Source organism: Danio aesculapii, chromosome 6, assembly GCF_903798145.1.
Source record: "Danio aesculapii chromosome 6, fDanAes4.1, whole genome shotgun sequence".
Taxonomy (NCBI): domain Eukaryota; kingdom Metazoa; phylum Chordata; class Actinopteri; order Cypriniformes; family Danionidae; genus Danio; species Danio aesculapii.
In genome coordinates this window covers 29749049-29767244 of record NC_079440.1, presented here as the reverse complement: position 1 = coordinate 29767244, position 18196 = coordinate 29749049, and the positions used below count along the sequence as shown (strand labels likewise).

General features: G+C 34.5%; 1 protein-coding gene across 3 annotated transcripts in view; it reads left to right on the top strand.

Moving 5' to 3' along the window:
- lpp (LIM domain containing preferred translocation partner in lipoma) overlaps window positions 1-18196 on the top strand; it is a 402581-nt gene that overhangs the window by 68422 nt on the left and 315963 nt on the right. For all 3 annotated transcript variants that reach the window (XM_056459922.1, XM_056459923.1, XM_056459924.1), the window contains exon 2: window positions 686-733. The gene's annotated coding sequence lies outside the window, so the exon portion shown is untranslated. The remainder of the gene's footprint in view (window positions 1-685; window positions 734-18196) is intronic.

The following is an 18196-nucleotide window of genomic DNA, read 5'->3' as shown; positions in this document are numbered from 1 at the left end:
TGTCTTGTAGGTCTTAAATCATTTTAAACAGGTCCTAATTTTCCTTTGTTTATGCAAAGCTACCCAATCGATTCAACACACGTTCATTCACCAACAATATATCTCAATAAAACTTTTGGCAAAACTCTATTTATAACTAATTTAGAACTTAATTTATTTGATAGTGTATATATATATATATATATATATATATATATATATATATATATATATATATATATATATATATATATGTGTGTATGTACTATAACTAATGTTACTAATATTATAAAAGTCTGTTATGTAGACATTTAGTTTATTAAAGTTGTATGTTTTTTTTTTGTTATGTTGAAAAAATTTGCATGTATACAACTAGGGTCTGCTTAATTTGACACATTATTAAATTACTACTTAGAATTTGTTTCTTGATGGCGCAAGTGTTTTTTTTTCTGCTGTCCCATTAAATAAATCTTTAGAGTTTAGCCCTATACAAGTGAAATTTCACTCTAGGTGGTCTTAAAAACCATTTGACCTTTTGAAACCTGCAGAAAACCTGTTTTAACTCAAATCCATACCTACTAAATCCAGAAAAATAGGATTGTCATAGTGTTTCCCTAATTTTTTTGAAAGCTGTATGCATGTGTATATATATATATATTCAAGGTTTTCATACATCTCTCTTTCTCTCTCTCTCTCCCTCATTCAGGTCTGTGATCAGCTGGTGATTCATTTTTACTTCTGAAAAGATTGCAAGGTAAACTTGAAATATTACTTCTTTGTTTTGCTTTTCCCATCATTTTAAATCTTCTTAATTGACTCCTTTACGTATCACAACGTCTGCGTCAGTTTGTTACATCAATACAGTTACATGACGTTTACAGCAACAGTCAATCAGAACCTATCTGACATTTAAACTGACATTAGGGGATTTTGAACCAATGAGATTTTCAATGGGTGGTGCTATCAGTCGTTATGATGTAGAACAGACACCAAATGCGAGTTTTTATAGAGCATATTTTTCATGTGTTTTTTTTTTTCTCTCTCTTTCCGAGGTTTAAAAGTGGTTTGAGCTATGCTTACCAGTTTGTTTCATTCTTTTACATAACTTTGGGCTGCTTTACATTTAGCACACTTAAAGAGCTGCCTCAGCGCACTCCTGACGTAAAGAGAAAGAGAGCGGGAGGGAAACTTACATAAGCTGACCTGAGTGTCAGAGAGGCCAGCGGCAGGACACAATGTCATCTGTGTGATGTAAGGCCTTTCTCAGTGCCTTTCCCTTCATAAAACAAACTCACTTTGGCTCAATTAACCCAGGAGATCAGAAAACTGCAGAACATGAACAGAACATTGAGTTACGTAACAATCACATACTTGCAGATCGCCACCCTAATGCCCTTTCACTTCTCTCAAAGAAAGCAGTGTTTTCATGGCAGACATTAAAAAGGTGCTCATGCATGAAAGTGAATGGGCATTAAGAGAAATGTGAAGTGGGCATAAGTTTAATATCCATAATATAATGTCAAATCTGGCTAAACATGTAAGAATTCATTTACTCCAGGCCGACTAATTATTAGAAACTAATACACAACCAAGATGCTTTAAAGCACTGTGATCTTTTACGTCTTGTGTGTCCATAACTTTTCTAAAATTTTAGATATCTGTCAATTATTTAAAAAAATGTTTTTTATGCATCTCGTCCCAAACCTCTATTGCAATTCTGAAACTAAGCAATTAGCTTTGCTGCTGTCCACTTAATTATGCACATTTAAAGGGTGCATAAATATAAAATACAAGTAATATTTTAAACTTTAGTTGATGTGTAATGTAGCTGTGTGAACATAAACAACATCTCTGAATGTAATACGCTCAAAGTTCAATGCAAACGGAGACATTGGATTTTACAGAGTAAGCTTAACAAAGCCTACAGCGAACAAATTTGGGGACTACAATAAAATACATCTGGGTTAATGAGATCAAAACACTTCATGTTACGTGCATTCACCATGTTAATACACTATGTTTAGCAACAGGGCGTGGCCAGATGTGCTTTAATGTTATAGCAGAGAAAGTCCAAACGTTGCTATTTCCACAGAGCTTCTTCTGTTTCAGTATTTGGGCTTCCAAAGGACACGACACAAAGAGAAAAATGCTCACAATTAAATTTTAATTATGTTCCAGAGAATTATAAAAATATATATAGTTAGCATTTAACAAAGTAGAGCTTTCAGAATCTTTCCCAGTTCAGTGCTGGATTCAGCTAAAAACTCCTCCAACCGACGAAGTTGTGGATTGTGAGCCACAACATGTAAGTGTTTTTTTTTTTTTTTTGACAATTACATGCACAGTTTCTAGCGTTAATGGTATGTTGTAGCAAGGACGTAAAGAAGGATGTAAACAACGTGAAATGCTTTTTGGCACCGCTAACAATTTAGCTACACATTCATATTTATTAGTCAACCTGCTGTAAACAGCCATAATCTTCAGCAGCGCTGCAGTGTCTCTCTTTGCAGACGTTTTCTATGCGTTCTACATCTCAAATAACAAACTCACAAAAGATATGCGAACGTTTCATATTACTTACACATGCTTATTCCGAATATATGTGAAAGACACTTGTCAGATTTGTTTTAGAGAGCATGAGGTGTGAGCATGAGGTGTGCTCAGGCGTTTGCTCTTCATTTTCTGATTCAGGCAGATAACACTGCTAACAGCTTCTCTGTTTACACAGTGCTAACGCGCGTGCTTGTAGTTGTGTGGCGTGGTGACACGGAGCCAATCTGCGAATAACAGCACATTATGTTAGCTGACCAAGCAAAGCTTTTTGAGGGCGGGCCTTTCGAAATATGACAATCATTTTTATGTTAGCTGAATAGCTGTATATAATGAAAGTAAGATATCTGAAAAAAATAACTTGATTTTCTACAAGTAAAGCATGAGCACACGTTGCTTTGCATTTTATAAACGCAACCAAGTCTTAAAAATACACTGTGGATCACCCCTTTCAGAAAATTCCATAACAACTGCTGCATGGAAAGGCCTAGATTATAGAAATGTGCATAGAACTTCCATGCAAATGCACATACAACTACAACAGTAACACTTTTACAGAATAAATTCCTTGTTGCATATCCAAAATTCAATTTCCCCAACAGGATGATGTAATAGCTAGACTAACCAGTGAACCAATCTCATCAAGAGTTTGCTATCGGGAAAAAAAAAAGAAATAGAAAGTTGTAAGTATAACTGCCTCAGGATCTGTGGCATTATTAACTGAAATGTAATGTAGCTTTTCATTTGTCACAGGTCACTACTTACAAGTTTTTTTTATCTAATGAGTGTATGTTTTTTTAATTTGTTTACATTTGTTTGGCTGTTGTAGGTGGTCCTTTTAACATACGAAGTACTACTAAAGGTAGAGCATTTTGACCATTTTAAAAGTTTGTATTTTAATAACTTTAAAAGTAAATTAAATAAATGCCCTGCCTTTTCATAAATGTGTGTATATTTTATTCCAACAGTGTTATTTTGATAAATTTACAAAACACAGAATATGTCTAAGTATTTTTGCCTTGAAGTTTGGCCATAAAAGTCAAATTGATGTATTTCAGCATCTGCTACTTTTTTCCGTGCCTTTGAATATGTATGCCTCTGTTGCTTTGCAATTTTCTGCTAACAAAAGCATAACTTTCTGATATCAAAAAAATGTAATAAAAAATTCAGACGTGTCTGTCAAACTTTCAAAACCAACATTTTCACTATTGTGAAAAACTTTGCTCTTCCGATTGCAAGACAAAGCGAGGTACACCCCTTTATCAGCGTTCATGTCGTACAATTCTATTAAAGTTAATTAGAGGCTATGTAAAAAAAATTAACGTTTTTTGAGGTAGTCGCTTCATAAAATATTTTACAATTACCAGCGATATAATCCTGGCAGATTGCTGGTAAAAACATATATTGCTTAAGAACTACATATTAGCTGTTACATGGACTACAGTTCCAGTCATGCACCACACACTCACACCTGTTCTAGTTGTCTGCTGATTGCTAACATAAAGTTGAAGCTGTTCAGAACTGATGACATGGACTTTAAAAGCAACACACTAGTTACTGCTTCTTTTAAAGAGTTTTGTGAATATTACGACATGTTTTCCTTGCCTTGCTGTGTTTTTGACCCTCACATTGTTTGTTTGTTTGTTTATGTTGTCTGCTGCTTGCCTGTACTGACCAATCACAGTCTTTGTTGACTACAACTCTGGTTTTCCTGTGTACATCTGTTTGCCCCTGTGTTGACCCTTGCTTGCGTGACCATCCTGTTAATAAACCCTGCATTTGGATCCGCACCCGTCACATCACATTACAGAAGACTCAGCCTTGATGTGTGTGTGAGAGTGCTGTTTAAATAGTTCTTGTAATCAGTCTTTAAACAGCTTCCAGCTGAGTGAGTGTAATCAATCGTGATCCAGAACAGGTATGTGTGTGTGGTGCATGACTGGATCTGTAGTCCATGTAATGGTGGATTTGTAGGGCTTTAGCGATCTGTTTTTCAGCGATCTGCAGCCGCTAGATTGCTGGTGATCATAATAAATATGACAGCAAACATTTAAAAATTAAATCTAAAATCTCAATTGAGTCTTTGAATATAAATATGAGATGACAAAACTTAAATTCGATTCAGAATGTACAGAAATACCACTATGGCCACTTTAGTATTTATATGTAGAATTCTGGTTGTTGGAGTGTTAACTGCTACCATGATTCACTATTTAATATAGGTTTTGCAATGCATTTCATTCATCAATCCATCAATCAAGCATTCAAGAGCTCAGAAGACGTTACGTAATGCACAATCCATGTTTATTGAATGTTCTGTATTCTTTATTCAAAGAGTTTTGATTGTCAAAATCAAACATCACTCAATTTTCATCACATCCTATCTATTAGCTAAAGTTAAAGTTATTCAAGTTAAAATTATAGCTCCAATAAGGAATGCAGGTGAATTGAACCAGTTTTAAGATTACAAAGCTTTCGAATCTTCTAATTTTATAAAACAAGCATTAATCCTTGAGTATTCTTTGAGCTGCAAAGCTGTTTAAATAATTTTACAGTAATTTTAGGCCATGGCAATGCAGTTGTATAATGGCACATCATTTTACAGAAAAGGTTAGTAAGCTTTTTTTTTTACACTAAAAGAACCCAAAAATACATTTTAGGTCAAGATGCTGTACTTCAGACTTCAAAACATTAAATACAAACTAACATAAAAATCAAATACAAACTTTTAAAAATGACTACCATTATAAGCTCCTCCTCTCCTTGAAGAACTGGCAGTTAGTGATTGTACAGAACACTAAAACTCACCGTCATACTTCACACTTGTTCATGAAACAGAGCCTTTAAGTTAATTTTAGATTTGCATGAAGACTCACTCACATCAGATGTGATTGTCACTTCTCATTGTGTGTTTCATATCAGTGTGGAATGATGTTATGAAACATATGCCAGTTATAGTGGAGTCGCAGCGAGATCTCCGAGGGCAGGCGCCTCCATTACACTAAATGAATTTGTTTTCGCATGTACTGATAGCACTAAACGCTTCTCACCTCCTAATTGATTTTCTCATTCATCTCCGGGGAATGTTGTTCACAGTCATGGATGCTTCTGAAGGAGCCACGTTTAAAACAAGCAGCAGTGCGGACAATCCACCCCCCCCCTCTCCACCCGAAACTAAGACGTTGCCCTCAGAACTAATAATGGGTTTTAGCGCATGCTTCTCCGATTGATCTGCTAAAACTATAAGTGCAAGCAGAACAAATCCCTGTAATGATTGCCTCAGGAGGGGAGCCAGTGCTGCGCTAAGAGTGTGTGTGTGTGTGTGCGTGTGTGTGTGTGTGTGTGTGTGTGTGTGTGTGTGTGCTCAAAGCGCCACTCGCACAAATTATCTCCCCACTGTACATCTCCTTACAAACCACTTCTCCGAATCATTCCATCAGCTATTCTCTTCTCTCTCAAGTCCTGTGCAGTTGGAAGGCCAATACTCTTGAGATGTGAAGTTAGCGTTGTCATTTTTCAGAAACTTACTGTTAAACGTTTACAAATACACTCAAAAACGATTTTTCAAACTAATTAAAAATGAGCTGGATCAACAATGGATTCTTGAGCTTATGGGGGGGATAACTTAATTGTTTTATGTTTAATACATTTAAATTTGGAAAAACAATTAAGTTAACTTAATCGATTTATGTTGGGACAACATGACAGAATTGTGTGGAACCCAGCTACATTATTATTATTATTATTATTATTATTATTATTATTATTATTATTATTATTATTATTATTGTTGTTGTTGTTGTTGTTGTTATTATTGTTATTATTATTATTATTATTATTATTATTATTGTTGTTATTATTATTATTATTATTATTATTATTATTATTATTATTATTATTATTATTATTATTGTTGTTGTTGTTGTTGTTGTTGTTGTTGTTGTTAATAATATAATAATAATAATATGATGATGATGATGGCAATTATTATTATTATTATTATTATTATTATTATTATTGTTGTTGGTATTATTATATTATGATGATGATGATGATGATGATGATGATGGTGATGATTATTATTATTATTATCGTTATTATTATTGTTATTGTTATTATTATTATTTTTATTTTTATTATTATGTTGATGATGATTATTATTATTATGATTATTATTATTAGTAGTATTATTATCATCATTATTATTATTGTTGTTATTATTATTATTATTATTATTATTATTATTATTATTATTATATTTAATTTGAGAAACAGTCTATATAACATTTAAAAATATTATTTATATGTATATATAGGATATGAAACAACACTTCTAATAGAACTCAACCAGGCCATAGTAGATGCAGAAAGTAGCACAATTTGGAATTGTGTAAGAAAACCTGAGGCCAACAAGTTTACAGGGCTCCAATTGATTGAGCTCAGAAACAGGTGATATGGAGAATAACTCCACTTAGAGTGGACTTTGTGCTGTGTAACTTTGCAGATTTTTCTCATTCTGGTAAGTGGCAACATTATGCAATAAAGATGTAAAAATAGCATGGTTTAGTTCATTTAAACTTATATTGTTTGTTGCTTTGATCTAATAAGTGAGAATAAAATGAAACATTCTGACTGTATAATAATCAACTTGATCTAGTGAAATTATTTACTCTTTTTCTGGTGGTGTACAGATGCATCTTCACCCCATTTTATGGTAATCCAAAAAACATAATTTATAAGAGAATGGTTTGAAACCTTTGTGTCACCAAGTAAGCTATTAGAAATAAAGGTACAAAAGCTGTCACGGTGGTATCTTTTCAAAACATACACTTTTGTAACTAAATGTTGATTATTAATAGTGTATGCTATTTCAGTTGATGCAGTTGATCTAGCACCCCTGTCCAACAATAACAAGATTTTGTTTTTATTCTATTGTTGCTATCGATAGCAATATTTGAAGGGTTCAGATGCAAAAAAAAACCCTCTTAGTGCCATCTTGAATTTTCTTCTATAATGAGCATTTTTCTTAGCCTCTTATATGTATGTTCAGTTATTTCATCTTACAAGCGATGAAAATAAACTATTATTTGCCATTAATGTGAAATTACCAGCCTGATCTCATGAGAAAACGTATTTTACGCTTTGTCAATTTAGTAGCTAATTCGTACAAATTCGTACGAGTTCAGTCGTACAAAATTGTATGATTTTAAAAAGGAGGCGTGGCACCTAACCCCACCCCTAAACCCAACTGTCATTGGGGGATGAGCAAATCGTACTAAATTGTACGAATAAGATCGTACGAATTCATACGAATTAGCCTCTAAATCAAAACGTTACGAATTGCTGTGAGATTGTGTTGGACTGAATCAAGATATAGGAGCCTGAGAGAAAAATTTCATTAGAAAAAAATACATCATTAGAATATTAAGTAAAGATCATGGTCCACAAAGACATTTTGTAAATTTCCGACCAAAAATATATTAAAACATAATTTTTAATTAGTCATTTTCATTGCTAAGAACTTTTAAAGGGCACCTATTTTACCCCTTAATCAAGATTTTTGTGTCTCCAGAACGTGTCTGTAAAGTTTCAGCTCAAAACACCCATCAGATTATTTATTATGCCTCTAAGATATTGGGATTTTCTGCTCTAAACACAGTGTAGCTGTTTTTGTTGCCTGTGCCTTTAATGCTAGTTCTCCCCGCCCACCATTCCCACGTGCCTGTCAGAGTGTGCCTCAATCTCTGCCTCGGCTGCATCAGATAAACAGCACAGTGACAGACATGAAGGAAGCAGATCTCATGTAACGTTTGTGAGAAATACTCCATTAAGAACTTTACCAATGATTATTTAATGTATCTGTTGTGGAGTTAAATCAAACCTTTCTGCAACAAGTCACACACAATGTTTTTACAAAGTTCATGCATGCACACACAAACACAGACACACACACACACACAGCGGACAAACACACAAAGTGCGCATGTTTAACTTTGCACTGTTTTTGTTAATATCCATTGCTGTATGGATATCTGTTATGTTAATGTACAAAATAATTAATGTCCGCAAACCACGATTGAAGCATCTTCTTTTTTAATTGTACTGACATGCAGCTTTGATGATAGAGTAAATACGGTAAAATTGCTGTAATTCATTACAAAAATGCACTGATTTAAAAACGTTTTTAAGTTGTAAAACTCTTTCTTGATCACATTTTAGGATGATTGATGATCACAGAGAGCTGAACAGATCTTTTAATCCCAGTTGCTTTGTGCACATCCTGTCTTGTCGTTATGATTATACGCACTACTACGGAGACATGTTAATATGCGGGTGTCAATCAAATCGGTGGGCAGGGAAACCGCACTCCTACATCACGTTACAGTGGGTCTCAAAATGGGAGGGATTTGGATCCTATTTTAACGTCAGGAAATTTAAAAGCAAGAGACTTATTGTGTTTATATCACCCCAATATGACTGTGGACTCACTATACCTACACACAGTCCTGTCCAAAGCGCTTCAAAAAGATTATTTTCATCAAAGGTGTCCTTTAAACGTGATTTATTTATTTATTTATTTTTCAGTATTTAGATTTTTCTGAACCCTCAGATTTCAGATAGTGTCATATATTGTCCTGTCCTAATAAACTATATATCAGTGGAAATCTTATTTATTCAGCTTTCAGATGTTGTATAAATCTCAATTACAAAACGTTAACCCTTATGATTGGTTTTCTGGTCTGATGTCACATTTCAATACTGCTATTAAGAGTTGAAACAATACATTTTCAAACTGAACAGCTCTTTTTGCTTTTACAGTCTGCATAAGTGACAAGAAACAATATTAAGAACGAGTAGGAACAGGATTGTAAACAGCAGACGGCTGTAAAATGTGACTATAAAAATGTGTTGACCACCGCAGGGCCTGTATTCAGTTTTCCAAAATACGAAACATTTCCAAAACACTAGTTCTCACATGAATTTACACTGACTTTCCAGTAAGACCCTATTAAGCGATCTAGTCATTGTTCTCCCCTAGTGTGCTTCGATACTGTCGGAAACATGCTCTTGTCAAGCAGAAGTGAGGGATCAGTTGTACGTGTTCATGTGTGCGTGAGTTTGAGAGCTGACACATGCCCAGCGGTGTTTGTTTTGCAGGGCATGACTTGACCGCTGCTTGGAATTTAGAGAGATGAGCTTCAGGGTCTCTGTCATATTATTCCTGTATCACGGCTCTGAGCTCGCAGCTACAAATTTCTGTATTTCAGTTTGTTTGTGGGTCTGCAAAGCTCCATTTACACGGCACAGTCAAAATGTTGATCATTTAAAATAGTTTAACTAAAGTCATGCGTCTACACTCTAAAAACATGAGTTTAATCAACATGATTTAATCTGAGCACCCATTGTGCATCGAAAACAAATCAAGTAAACTTGAACTGTGAATGTGTTGTATAAACACAATATAAACGTGTAAATTAAACATGGTTTTAATAGGTCTGTTTAACTTCTTTGCAGTTAATTGAATTTTAATATTTATGTTTTGTTTATCTGATAGAATTATATCTTATTTACTCGATGTCAGTAAAGCACTTCAACACAATGAGATTCGTCCTTGTTACATCAACACGTTTCGGCCTTTTCCATGTATAGTTATTAAAATCTATTTTGTTGCTTCAGTTAGATTTGTCTTAGTTGGCAGCATTGAAGTTCTTAACTTCCAGTCAGCTTGCTGTGATTTCACCAAATTACCAATATAGCTATAATTGTTACCAATATAGCTATATATGATTGTTTCATTCCGAGCTTACTTGCTCTAGCACCTCATTTAAAGGAACAGTATCATAACCATTGGCTGGGAGAGCTTCTGTCCAGCTACAACTGTGGATCTTCTTTGTTCAATCACCACATTAGTCTTGTTCAAGCTCAAGCACCAGTGTTCATGCCCCAGTAGCTTGTTTGAAGGTGTAAAAATTAAATCGTCAACATGCAAAAGGAACTGCGAGTACATTTTTGTTTGTGTCTCCAAGTTACTTTTAAGTTGTCCATATGTAGCACACTACAACTGCAGAAATCTAATAGTTCAAACGTTCAGTCTGTTAAGCTAAGCATGCGCAGTGACTTCTTCTTATGTGGTTTTATTGGTAGGTATGCGCACCAGCTTATTAGTGCATACCACCACCTACTGTGAGGGAGGCGCACAGTAACTCACCAGAGAGAGTCGTTCATATGAAGAGCTTAAAGCTCAGTGAATCTACAGTTTTCATCTAATTCATTTCATTAATTCTTCATTTAGTTTCAAACAATTAAAATGAATTATTTAACAGAACTAAAGTCATTCCATTCTTTTCCATAAGACATGTTTGTATTTTGCAAATCAAGCAAGTGGCTTGTTGACTTTTTTGAGTGTACATTGAGGGGGAAATCCTTGTTATATTGTTTAATAAAAATGGTTCTCACTAGTCAGCCTTTTGATGATTGAGTTTGGTTTGCTCCATTTTTTTTCCACAATTTGCCACATTTTTTATTTCTGTTTTGTATTTATATAATAATAATAATAATAATAATAATAATAATAATAATAATAATAATAATAATTACGTAAAGCACAGTTTTCAATCATTATATTTCATTAATAACTTTATAACTACACTGTAAAAAGTGATTCATTGACTGTACTTAGAAAAAGTGAGTAAGCATGTTTCATTGCCTTTTTTAAGTAAAATCAACTTGTCGCTTTAAGGCAATGGAATTACACTTTTTAGAAGTAAAGTAACCAATAGCTTTTTACAGTGCAGCTTCATAATAGTTAGACTAGTAGTTTCCTCTTTCAAGACATTGGAATGAAAAATTGTGACTAGAATTCTCGGAATGCCACACACTCATAATTTATTTGAATGCTACGTGGATCAAAACAATGAAAACAACATTTTTATTTTATTTTACTAGTAACTACAAATTACTTTTAACTATACATATTTATATAAAAATTGAGTTTGCAAACCAAACCAAAACAGATCAGTAGTAAAAATTGGACCATGCTTGAGGTTTTAACATTAGCAAGTTAAGAAGAAATTAACAAAAATTAAGACACCCATAAACACTGTACTTTTAATTAATGAACTGATAGTTTTCTTTGGTATCAAAATTTTATTCAGTATCTGTATTTTTAAGGTATCTTAAGTTGTATCAAAGTTAGAAATTCCAGTATTGTGACAACACTGATATGGACGTGTTGTATTAACTATGTATGGTGAGACATATCTATCCCTTTAGCCCCTTTCACACAGTGATACCGGTAAATATCCAGAAAATTACCGGAACGACTTTACTGGTAAAAAATAAAATAAATCGATTTTCACACAGGCAAGGACGTTCCGGAATTTTTCCGGAAAGACCATTCACATATCCATTCCAAAATACCGGTATATTCTGACATCATTAACCAGACTTTTATTTAAAGCTTTAGCATTCATGCAGCTTATCCCAGAGACATCCAAAGGCAGATGCGCGCAGCTAAATGTTTACCTATTTGACTACAAATTCTGTGGATGGATAAGTATTTTGAACTTCGATGAAAACTTATAGAGTAACACTTTCGCATGTCGAGATGAACATAATGTGTGTGTGTGCTGGTGCACACCGGAGCACTCCTGCACTTCACGTGCACACGCGTCAAGCATCGCTTGAAGGTAAACAAACAGCGGCTTATCATAAGAATTTTATAGATTTTTTTTACACAGTTGGCATTAAGAAGGAACATAGAAACTTTATCAGACTAACATCTAGCAGCTAAATGTGTCTGGAAAAATATTTAAATGCTTTTATTTTCATAAACAGCGCGAATGTGAATGCGTCTGAATGTTCTGATTGGCTGGAGCAGACATCTCACAGCGTGTTCTAAACGTGAACGCTCTCTTTCCAGCAATCTTCCTTCTGTGTTCACACAGCGCAGCATTCCGGCAAATTACCGGTAATGTTACAACTTCTCTTTCCGGAAAATTGGTGGAACGAATTTACCGGTATTTTCAAAAAGGGCCTGTTCACACATACAGACCTTTCCAGAAAATTGCCGGTAATTTTCCGGAAAGGTCTGTGTGTGTGAAAGGGGCTTTTGCCTCTCTTATGTTTCGGTGAAAATGTGAGTGTCATTGCTATGGAAACCACATCAACCAATCAGGTGCAGGCTTTTAGTTGCACCATTAACGAAAAGTGCCAATAGTGACTTAATTGAATTCTGTACAGTACTCCTCGAATCTTACTTGAGTGAAGATGCACTCTTCAAAGCCTGATATAAAATTAGTCTGAAACTAAATCAAACGACCTGAAACAGCAGTTAGTTTTAATGATTCCGAGTGACTCTTTTAAACTGATTAGTGGGGACATGTTATTTGTTCAGCGTTCACCATCCTTCATTCATTTATCAAATGATTGAGTAAAACCCCTGGCTTTTAAGACCAATTGTGAGGTTAAATGAAGCATGCTGGATGAGATCCTCATGACACACTTACCCATTTGGAGAGATGAGACGGTCCCCAGACACCTATTCACTCAACAACCTGACTTCACTTGAAAGCCAACCGTTCCTATTGCTTTCTCTCCATAACTGTCATCCATACTGTCAGAGCATGTGTTTGCATATAAAAACAACAGCATTATGTGCAGACATATGTATGCTGATGTTTATCTTTGAACTTCCTTTGAAAATATGCCATTATATTGGGTTATTTTTAGCATCTCTGCAGATGCAGAGAAATGTGTCTGTCTTATTTAGTCTGTCTGTTGAATGTGCAGTATGATATTATATATCCTTTTTTATAGAAAACCATAATACATTTTACAGTAATACCATGGTTTCCGCTACATTCATTCTTCCATGGCGGGGCGCCATGCCAAAATTTTAATAGCGGGTTATAATCGCACCAAAACATATTAAATGGTAAGTGAATTATAATAGAGCAAACTTTTCTGTAACCGTAGTAGTGCTGTGTGTTTGTTTAACTCTTTAAGGTTATGTACTGACTGACTGGCTGACTGACTGACTGACTGACTGGCTGACTGGCTGACTGACTGACAGGTGCGTGATGCGCAAGGCCAGCAAACACGATGTATAGCCGTTTCACTTTACTTCAGGACAATTAGAGACATTTACAAATATTCCTAGCAAATATTCCTCTAATAAATGTTGGAGACATACTTGTAACATAAACGCACTAAATCGCACTTCAGCAGTGTTTATTTGAGAGCGTGCTAGATCTTCGCTTAAGCAACGTTTTCTGCACGAGCAGAGGAAATCGACACGCAAGCACAGAGATTCGCATGCTCGTAGGCTATTACGTAAATGCGATCTCGAATTGTAATACTGTGCTCACGACATTTGTCATTAAAATAACACCACAGGTAGTTGGTAGATCTGACCAAAAAAGGCCTGCCTTTTTTTCTAGAGGAAACACTGAATACTCTCATAAAGATAAAGGTTCTCTAATTATCAAATGAGATAAAAAAGCAGCATTTATTTAAAGGTGTCATTGAATGAAAATCTAAATATACATAAGCATAGCTGAATAAAAAGCTTATAGTATGTGCACAGCGTTTGAGTGGATGAGATAACAAAAATGATAATTATCTTCCTTATTTTTAATTATACGTACTGTTTATGTGGGACTCTTATTTTAAAAACAGAATTAAAACTTGAAATCAAAATTTACAATGTTTATTTTGCAAGCTCACGTTGTTATTCTTAAGGTGAGTAAATAATGTATGCTTCACATTATTTCACTGAAAAACAGATTGTTTTGGTAATCTTCAACAATATTTGGATTATTTGGTTCTGCGTTTGAAGTGGAAGTCCTTTTGTTGATGTCAACCTGAGCGCTTCTATTGCAAATATGTATTAATAGGGTATATGCAAAAAGCACGCAGAAGGACTTTTAATTTGTCAGTAGCATGGATCAAACGCTTCCTGTGAACTGTATGCCATTACAAAATTGGTGCGTATAAGTTCTGTTTTCATTAAAATATAACGATATTCACTACCTAAATGATATATGCTATAAATTAGGGTTGGGTATCGTTTGAGGTTATTTTGATACCCGTGCTAAAACGATACTTTTAAAACGGTACTGGTGCCAAAACGGTGCCTGAATTGACACTTTTGACCCACAAAATGATGGTGGATGATTCTAGAAAAATCTTTTATTTGACTAAATCTTTACAAAAATAATTTTAATAGAACAATATAATTTAAGTTTAAAGTATACATCAATTCATATTTTATATATTTGAATTACATTAATATATTTCCTTTGATCATTTGTTGGTTAGCTTGAGTTTAAGATTTGCATTATGAAATTACATTAGGTTACTACTAACCTGTGGAAAGGCTGTCATCAAAATACTGAACTCCTTTTTCTAGGGTTGGGGCTTGTGACTATGTTTACATGGTTATCAGTAATCTAATGATTTGCCTTAATCTGAATAAGACAATAATATGATCAAGGTGTTTACATGAGTTGCATTTTGAATGTTCCTTTCATGATCCTGTCTTACATGTTATAGTCATGTTATACATGTTATATAAAATGTAGGTTGTTGACACGGGGACTGGTGGAAAAGTGGTCTTTTAATGAAATTTGATACCGCACGTTAAATAGAAAGAATGCGCTGTACTGCATGCGTTGCGTGCGTCCGGCCGTCCGTCCGTTCCCTAAAAAACAAGAACAAACGTCTGACATTGCCTGTCCGTATTCCTCAAAGTTGTTTAGGATTAAATGTTTAGAGATGCTGTGACAACGCATACGTATGTGTGCCTTTGATGCACCTCTTGATGCTTCTTACGTTCTTGTCGCAGCACCAGTGGCACCGAAATTCATATGCTGATTTGAACTGGTACATACCGGTTATAAAGGTACCGGTGCTATAATGGCACCAGGTTTCAGTATCCAACCCTACTATAAAATGGATGTCAGAATGTATAAAAAGCACTGCATTACATTACATTTTTCCATGCCATGTCTTTAAAATATTTTAATTAAATTTCCTCCAGTGTTTCCAATGGCGTTTCTGTGTTCGCCTGCTGATCCTGACAGCGTATGCGTGTAAATGGCTTTTCATCTCGGTTTACACTTAAACGCATTTAAATGAATGCTGAAGTCTATTTAACTGATTATATTTTAATTACATTAAAAGGAACCATATGAAATTGAAAAAGTCACATTAACCGTTCACCGGAAGTTTATCGTTATGGGAAGAAACACTAACTCTGCATACACCCTCTATACCCTCCCTTACCATTAGTTTGCTATTAGGGAATGATGTGCAAAAGAAAACCTTGCTCCCTACTCAATTTTGCATTTCAGTTGGAAGTACATCAACATACTGTAAGAAAAGTCTCAGCAACTTCAGGTTCATGCAGACTTTAAGAAAGAGTTTTGTGAAACCGGTAGGGGTGCACTGTGATGCAGACGTGAACAATTCGGTATCGGTTCAGTAATAATCATAGTCGGTTATTATGTACTGACGTTATATATCACATATACATTATGGCGGTAGCTTACTATGGCGAGGGAGGAGACTACGTCTACGAGTAATTAAAACACTCCCAACTACTTAAAAAGCAGATAACTGTGCACAATTCACTGCTTGTGAGTTTGCTTGACAATCTTTCACTGACAGGGAAGTTCATCAGAACCTAGCCTGGGAAAAATGAAAGATGTAAACTCTCTCTCTCACTCTCTGTGGCCCCTTTGACCTGCTTGCGTGTTTATGAGTTAATGTTTTCTCTCCTCTCTCGGCTGTTATAACAACGTTACTTGTGGATCCAGACACACGTGTGTCTACAGAGCGAGTTTTCTCCATCGCGTCACCGTATAATGGATCAGCTGATCACCGTGGCAGTTTAACATCAGTGTTCGTGTCACTGTTTGGTGAACAGCGCCAGAGCTGCACTGTGCTAATGGCAGCCTTTTCTATTGAGTGATCAATCATAGGCATTTAAGAACTCGCTCAACAATGCTCAAAAAGCAAGTGGGATAATATTTACATTTGGTTATTTGTTATAAATGCTCATGTTGTTCTGTGCATGTACTTTAGTTTTGTTTAAGGCATTCAAATGCACCGAGAAATCTAATTGAACCGAATCGATGGCATGATAATCATAACTAAACCAAACCATGAGACCAGTGTAGGTTCACACCCCTTGAAACTGGCAGCCCAAAGAGTCACATTTGTTTGTGTACCACTTAGGTTAAACATTTTGTAATATAAAACGAAATGTACTCAATTTTTTACAATATTTTTTGGACAACTGAAGTATGATTATTTTGCATGTGTTTATTTCAGCGTACATTACACTTTGCGTCTCAGGAACAGCAGAGCTCATTAATCTTCACGACCCTTCCAAATATGGTCAAAACCTCCAGGGCCAATTCCTGGAGTTGAAAAATGTACCTGCTCTGTAAAGAATTTTAAGCCAATACAACAACAACAACGAAAAATCCTTATTTCCTTTTGCTTTTTCTTGTTCACTCAACTTAAACCATAAGCTGCACTGACTGAAAATGATTAGTCAGTAATACAAAAACATTTAGTTGGGATAACATAAGATTATTAGTTTTCTGGAGAGATAAACTCCATAACAAAACTTTTTAAGTTGTGCCAACTAAACATTTTTTTTTGCAGAACTGGAATGCCCGAAGTTGAGTGAAAAAAAAAAAAAAACATAATCCTTATTTGCTTTTGTTTTTTCTTGTTTACTCAACTTTTCAAAACATCAGCTGCACTGACCTAAAATGGCTGAAGTTGAGTGAACAAAAATACTCTTTTGGAAATTGGTACTAAGAAATAATACATTACAATCTATAACAGAGACAAATGTTAACAAAACATTTATTAGACACAGAATTAGAAACAGGACAGGAGGCAAAACAACAATAATGGTAAACAAGATCAAAACATGGCAGGACAAACAGGAAAAAACACTTTGTAGTGCTTCACATGGTAAAACAAGACTCAGCAAAGAATCTGTGTGGTGTCTTTATAGCCCTAGTAATTATTCCATCATAAGAAGAAGACACCCTACAAAAAAAGATAAATTACAAATGAATAATGATTTCAAATTATGTGATTATTATTTCAGTAATATTTTGTTGTTGATAGTAAATAGTAATGACATGAATGTTATTACTGATGTTACTATTATTTTTGTTGTTAGGCTTAGACATACTGCAGCCTTTATTTTTTCAAGTGAGGAGGTCTGAGATTAACTCAACTTAAAGAAACAAGTTGGCAGAAGCTTTTTTGGGTGAACTTGCAAAGTTTTGCTCACGAAACTAATCTTTTTTTGACTTAATGAAGAAAAATTGGATTTAAGTTAAGTAAACTTGTTAAATGTAGTTGTACAAATGTTTTTACTGATTTTTGCCAAACTAACAACAAAAAACAAGTAATTTAAACTTTTTTCAAGTTGGATTTTTTTAGTGTTTCTAGAGAAAGTTTGCACTTCTCCAAGCCCCATCCCTTCTATTTAGATATTAGAGAACAGTTTATATTATTTTATTATATTATTGTATCAATGGATTCTGTGGCACCTTTAAAATATACATGTTTAGTAATTTTGTTTACTGTATTTTTTGACCAAATATTGCATCCTTGCTAGAAGAATTAATATTTT